This window comes from Pollicipes pollicipes, unplaced genomic scaffold, assembly GCF_011947565.3.
Source record: "Pollicipes pollicipes isolate AB1234 unplaced genomic scaffold, Ppol_2.1 Scaffold_2555;HRSCAF=2994_pilon_pilon_pilon, whole genome shotgun sequence".
Classification (NCBI taxonomy): domain Eukaryota; kingdom Metazoa; phylum Arthropoda; class Thecostraca; order Pollicipedomorpha; family Pollicipedidae; genus Pollicipes; species Pollicipes pollicipes.
In genome coordinates, this window is record NW_023596136.1 from 8832231 (window position 1) to 8839369 (window position 7139).

Here is a 7139-nt window from a genome sequence, read left to right on the forward strand (position 1 = left end):
CGCGATTTCCGCACAGATTTTCGGCCCTGGCGTTGTTTTTCTTTTTGAAGAAACCTCTTGAGCCGCATTGCCATGAACCCCGTTGAAACTTTGTTTTTAAAGGGAGGTCAAGGTGAAATGCGGTGTTATGACTGTCATGTCATGTGTTATGACGACAGCTTTGCTGTCGCGTCTTCTCTTTTATAACTTTCCAGAGTGCCCGTTTTTGGGTTGCCGTATTTTTTGCAGACAGTGGCGTTCTTTTGTATAACATTGACCTGTGGCCTAGGAATAAGGAAAAATTACCCGTTCACGACGAGTGGCGCACAACCCGAAAGTGCTCACGCTTACGTTCGCGACACGCATTCAGCGGCGAATCTTTAACAGCCAACCATCATCCGCGCGTTGCATTGCACGTGCTGCATCATCGTTTTCGCGAATGAGCCAGCGGCCATGCTGTTTTGACTATGAGACAGAAAACAGCCTGAAGTATGGCAAACAGCCTGAAGTATGTAAGTAACCACGATCGCATGGCATTTTTATGACGTCATCAATGCCGAGTGAACTTTGAAATAGGCTCCAAATAAACATTTTCGCCACATTTGCGGGCGTGTAACTCAGGAACTCAGATCGTTTTGGGTCTTAAAAAGGACATGACCGCGAACTGCATCAAAAGGTGCTCATTATGGCTGTTTCATTTCAAAACGCTATACAAATGTGGAACATTCCCTTCAAGTCCCACTCCCAGATGAATGGGGTTGGGCAATTTAGGCAATATCAATACACAGGTTAGTCCCGTTGATCTGCAATCCTCTCTCACTGCGCCCATGGTTATTTCATGAAGTCACTTAATGCCTGGAAATAACCTCAGTGCTATTTCTTAGGATACTCTGTACTGAGCATCACAACTTAATGAACTTGTGCATAAGTGCACAGGGATTCCAGTCGTGCTATCTTTTCATTCTCATCCGATCCCAAAGAACCTCATGCATCAAACAATGGAATCACCAGTGCTGCCGAGTGCTCCACGGCGCCACTGCTGTGGATGCAGCAGACGCTGCACGGGTGCTGCGTTCAATTCCTTTTAGGCCAAGTGACAGAAAGCCTTGAAACGCACGATCATCATCCAATGCCGTCCGGACTCCTGAAAGTAGTTAGGCTGGGTGGGCCACCGAGCACCGGGTATGCGTGCAGATGGACAACTGCATGGTCACCGACGAGCCAGCTCAAGCAGTAACGCTGTCATGCTTCAACCTGCATTGCGCAAGACATGGACATACCGGGAGTATCATCTGCCGCACGTTCGAACTGAACCGGGAGACGGTAGCTTTCCGTTCAGAGGCGGAGCAGTTCGGGCTGTGTACCGCAGGGGTACGGACAGGCTCGCAATGCAGTGTTCATTGAAACGAGGAGGAAGAGACATTCCTAACACGAGGGCACCTGCTTGACCGTGTGTGGCGAAATGTAGTGCTTCATTGTTTTGGAATGGTGCGTGGAGAGGGATTTATGCTTTGTTTTAGATTCACTGGAATGCATCTGTGTTGCCAATGAAATTTCTCATGAAGAGAAAGTGCGTGTTAACAATTTGTGACAGCCACATTTCGACTGGGTATTCCATTGTCATGAATGCATAACAAAATAAGCATGTTACCTTAACACATAACGGTGTATCATACGCTAATTTTACGTCTTAGCATGCATAGAGAGCTGCAACTGCACTTCCCCAGTTCCGCAAAGTGATGTGCTTTTACAAAACTGATGCAAGGTTCCTAGGTTTTCATATGTGATTGCTGTGGATAAGCACATGAAGCCTTAGCACAGATAAAACACGCACGCATGCACGCACGCACACACACATGTCTATATATATATATATATATATATATATATATATATATATATATATATGTTTATGTAGCAACCTCGGCTCTGAACAATTCGTATTGAAATACTAACATTCTGCCAAGCGAACTTTCAGGTCAGCTTGAGCCTGCTTCAGTCTGGACGACCCGTTTTTTCCAAGTCCCATCGTAAAATTAGTAATCCATGCGTGTGCACTGATTGTGGGATAACCACCTCATGGACACCTTTTAACGCATTTTGTAGATTAGATTCTGGCTTTTTGGCTTTTACGTTAAGTCCTGTCATGATGTTCCCAGCATATAAATCCACCTTCTCTTTCTGAGCCTCCTATGATCACCTGTTTTGCTCAACCCCTTCTACAAGCCAACAAATTTTACATAATTAATCGAGGTGCGCTGTGAGTTAAAATGGATGGATACGTAGTCGCCCCAACGCTGCTTTTTCTATCTTGGTAGTTGATATACGATATGCCGAACAGGTATTTAAAGTTCCTCCCGTCTCCCCGACACAACATACACATGTGCACATGTTGCCATGAACACCATAAACAATACTGCTTCTTCAACATGCACTCGGGCGGAGTTCAAATTGACCCCTCCCCCCAAAGGTTTTTCCAAATGGTTTCCGAACAGCGCGACGTGGCCGCGCCAAATTTTGTATAGCTGTAGACGGTTGAATAGCGGATCGTTTGACATCGAAAATTTAGATGTACCTTGTAAGGTCGCTGACCTATGGCAGGTCAACGTCAGACCACGGTTTCAGCTAAGGCAATTTCCAGGGAATCGTTTAATCTGATGCAACATCGGAGTGCTTGTCAAACTCTACATCTTTGAGATGCTTTCTTAGGCACCACAAATTTTGAATGAGCAAATTATGTTGACTTAAGGTCAGGTGTAAAGGACAGACCAGGGTCAAAACCAACCTGAATTATTACTCTAGGGCTTTCTGTATGGGATAGTTTCTGGTGCTCAGCTCGAATTTTTTGACAGCAGGAACCGCATTATGCATCTCCCACTGACTTCTTAGAGGTCAGAACAGGTCATTGACCTGAGATAATCCGGGTCGACATTTTGTTGTAGGAACATACCGCCTAGTGTAATCTTTGTCGGTTATTCAAATGCAAAACTCGGGGGCAGTCTTGTATGACATTGGTCACCATGACCTTGAATAGGTCAAACAAGGTCACTGGCCTCAGATAGACCTGTAAACTTTTGCTTAGAAACAAATACCTAGGTTTTGGGGGGCACTTTGGAGACCAACCTGAAATTTAATGCTTTTTACCTTAGTTGACCTGAAGGTCATGGCCTAGGCAGCTCAAACTTTGATCTAAGTGGGTTTACGTACAGGTCAGCACACCCTGTCAATTTGGTGCCTCTAGCTTTCTTTGTGCCCGAAATCTCAAGACGGTCAAATTGATCCCCTGCCCCCGCCCCCTCCCCCCCCCCCCTCACCCGAGCGGAGGGTATCTAGCCGGCCACCCGGGCGCGCGTTAATCATAAATACGCGACATTTTAGGCTTCTTGATATATGCCGCTGATAAGTCCGCTGACAGATGTAGTTTCCGCACTCCTGTCTGCTCCTCGCCTGACCGTTCATAACCTTTTTTTTCGGATGTTCTAACCGGTGCCCCAGGCTTGGTCCCCTTTCGGCAGGATATCAGGGGTTGGTTGGTAAATACTTCCCTTAATTGCTTGGACTGGTCCAAGAAGTGTTGTATATTAAGTATTTGTGTAATATTGGGTAGATGGCAAGAGAACGTTATAACGAGTGAACCCGGGTCGCTATTTTTAGATTCTTGCCCTGTGTTCTGCTGCCAAAAAGCAGTTCACGCCCATTTTTTGTTGAGCCTGCTAAAACTATCGCTAATTACCCCCTTGGGATAACCTCGTTTTTGAAGCCTTGCTTCCAAGCACTGTCTATTCCGGACATCCTCATTTCGGCTATTGCAGATTCTATACAACCGCGTAGCTAATTCTAAAAGCACGGCTTTTTTGGTGTGTTAAGGATGGTCTGATGAAAAATAGAGGTAGCTTTTGTTGTTGAATGGTTTTGAGAACCAATCAGTCTGGATGTGGCAGTTTTTTAGTTTCACAACCGTGCCTCAGAATTTCACAGTTATTTCGCAAGAACAGACGTCGACTTCAATTTTTTGGTGTATGCTGTCAGCAACGCTATGACAATGTCTTAATGTTTTCTGACCAAGCAGTCATGCTTCAAAAATGTCATTGATATACCTTAGGTGAACGAGAGTTTTTAGGTCCGACTTCTAATCAAGTTCTGTTTCCCATGCTCCCAAATACGCACCTTGAATTTTTCCAATTTCGAGCCTATTGCTGTGCCTTCAACTTGCGTAAAACGAACGTCTGATATCAGGTTAAGGTTGTTTTTCTTAAAACTAACTCAATAATTTTCAGTGCGCTTTCCGCAGAATTTTTTTGGCGATGCGCGTTGGTCTAGAACCGATTGACACGCCCCAATCACCTTCCGCGATGATATACTGGGGTAGAGTCTGTTCACATCTAGGTATCCGAAAGTCACATATAAATATTCCTGACCTGGTGCCCATGTCTCTGGTCGTCTGATATGGCACTTCTGTCCCCTAATGGGCTGACCTAGCACCCCTGGCGCTCTGACCTGGTACCCTTGCCCACTGGTGGTTTGGCCCAGTGCCCCTGTCGCTGGTGGTCTGACCTGGTACCCCTGCCCTTCGGTGATTTGACCTGGCACCCTTGCCTCCTGGTGGTCTGACCAGGTGCCTCTGTCCCCTGATGGTCTGACGTGATGCCCCTGTCTCCTGATGGTCTAATCTGGTACCCTTTGCACTGATGGTCCAACCTGGTACCTACCCTGTGATGGTCTTACCCGGCATTCCTGCCCCTGATGATCTGACCTGGTACCCCGAAACTGCGAAACTAGTTCATAATGTATCTGCTGGGTTCATCTCATGTCTTGCTGTATGTATCCTCTCATTTCTCTTTTCTCATGTTCCTAAGTAGCAGTCGTCGTGGGTGGTGTGAGAGCGTTGCATTACACCACCTATGATATACCTGCACGTTTTTAAGCTTGTCATCATCGCCATGGACCGCGCAATGACGCGTAAGCGTTTCCTGGAATGGACACGAGTTCGTGCATCGGAAATGCCTTGGCTCTTCTCGGATATATGTAAAGCTCCTGGGCTTGCGCTATCGCAGACAACGTGCTCAATACATCTGAATGTGCATACCTCGATGTGGATAGCCAGTTTGCAGAGACCTACATTCAGGAACAGATATGACTATTGCAAGCCCATCCAGGGACCCGAGAAGACAGACAGCGTTTCCGAGCATTGCACTGTTTGTTTCTAAGGTGAATAAACAGTGTGCACTAACACCGTTCACCGAGCCATGATTGCTTACGTCCAGATTGTTGTATCGCTAGATGTGCTTACATTATCTCCTTGCTAGTCAAGAAAAAGACCTGTGCTGTATCTAAGCTAAGCAGTCTCGCCAAATACCTATTGTATATTCTCCGTCAAAAGTTCTCCACGTGCGAATACTGACTTGGTAATCATACATTTGCCTCGTGCGAAGATGATGCATACAGACGCGCACAAACTTTGTATGGAGCTAGTTCAACCAGTAACCCTGGGCACAAATGTAATTTCAGATACAACTTTAGAGCATTACTTTAGCTGTCTATACCACATGCCATGCTGCTGTTATATGATAGTGCTGTCAGCATTCCATTCAACTATGGACGTTATTGCTCGCATTTGGATTTTTGTGGCACTGTGCCTGCGTACTTTTAATACCAGTTTCGAAAGACCTTAATGGTTGCGCCTTTTCGTATATTTTGAGTAATCTCAATACTCAGGGCGTGCCTGCGTTAGTGAGCGGGTTTTGCCTGTGAGCGTGTCTTCCTGACTTAGCGAGGTATGTCTTGACGATTGCGCCGCTCCAATGCGGTAGAAAAATCCATGCTATTGTGGCATACTTCTCGTGCCATGCATCAGTGGAAAACTCGTACGGCTGCCTTTCCAGGCCCTGCGTCTTGTAAAACATGCATATGCCGCAGAATAACCCTCAGCTTCACTGTTTTTGTTTTTTGCGCACTGCTTGGATACGCAGCCCACATCTGTGCTGACAGGATATTGCTCTTGCTTACCGAAAACGAGTCCTGCCCAGTTCGGCTGATACCTCTCGCCTGCGCTGGGGCATCTCTCCCCATGATTGTTGCGTCCGCTGGATGGCTAACTCGAGAGGATAAAAGGAGATATGTACCTCAGTGTCAGAATGATTTTGAACAGTGGTGAAGGTCCTATCACGAATTACTGCCGCGCTACATCTATGCATTGCCGTCACAATAGCCAGTGGTGCTTCTGTTCCAGCACAGTTCGATATTGTTTAGCGATCACCTTCGCGTAATGGTGGATGCTTAGAAGACTGCTACCATCATCAGTGGCGCAGGCAGGGGGAGCATAGGGGTACGCCTCTGCCCCCTGAGGCCCCGAGGAGGCCCGAAGGACCGTCGGGACCAACGATTTAGGGTCCGAATGGCTGGCCGGCGGTCATGTTAAGGGTCCTGGGCCTCGGGCTTTCGGGCCGACACTTAAGTACCAGCCAGCTTCGCGCCGATTTAGGGCGCCTGAATCGATGAGGGTCTCTGTGTCCGGCCGGCACCACCTGGGCTAAGGAGGGTCTATTTTTCAAGCATGGACAATAGTATTGGCCAGTGCCACAGAGCCAGTGAGGGGCGTTCAGTGTCGGCAACAGGGGATCCTGCGTTGGCAAGGGGCCCGGAATCGGCCAGGGGACAGTGTCCGGGGGGGGCCCGAATAAGGGCCCAATTGGCCTTCCGAGACCGATTTTCAAAGGTCCGACTGGAAACATAAATGGCCCAAAGGGTTTGAAAGGTAGCCACAAGCTCGTGCGCGTTGTCAAATGTTAAAGATTCCAGCACTTAGGGCCGTGACCTGAAACGTCAGATGAAAATATTTGCATTCCTTTTTTCTTCTAGTTTAGGTTTGTTGCACCAAAAGAAAAGGTCTGAGGATCTTGCGCTGCTGGCCAGCGCTTCGCGCCAGTCCTCGCCTTGAAATATCACCTTGTACTTAGTGGCCACCGTTACGATCTCTGCTTTGTTCATCATCTTAAAGACCGATTAAAAGATGTATCTTAGGTATTGTCACCTCACATCAGTGAAAACAAAGCGACTACATGATGACCGACGCGCACCAAAGCATTGCCCAGCGCAAAGCGTGCTCCAAGACCGCCATGTTTGGTAGCAACCACCTGATGTGGCAGCACAAGCACTCGTAG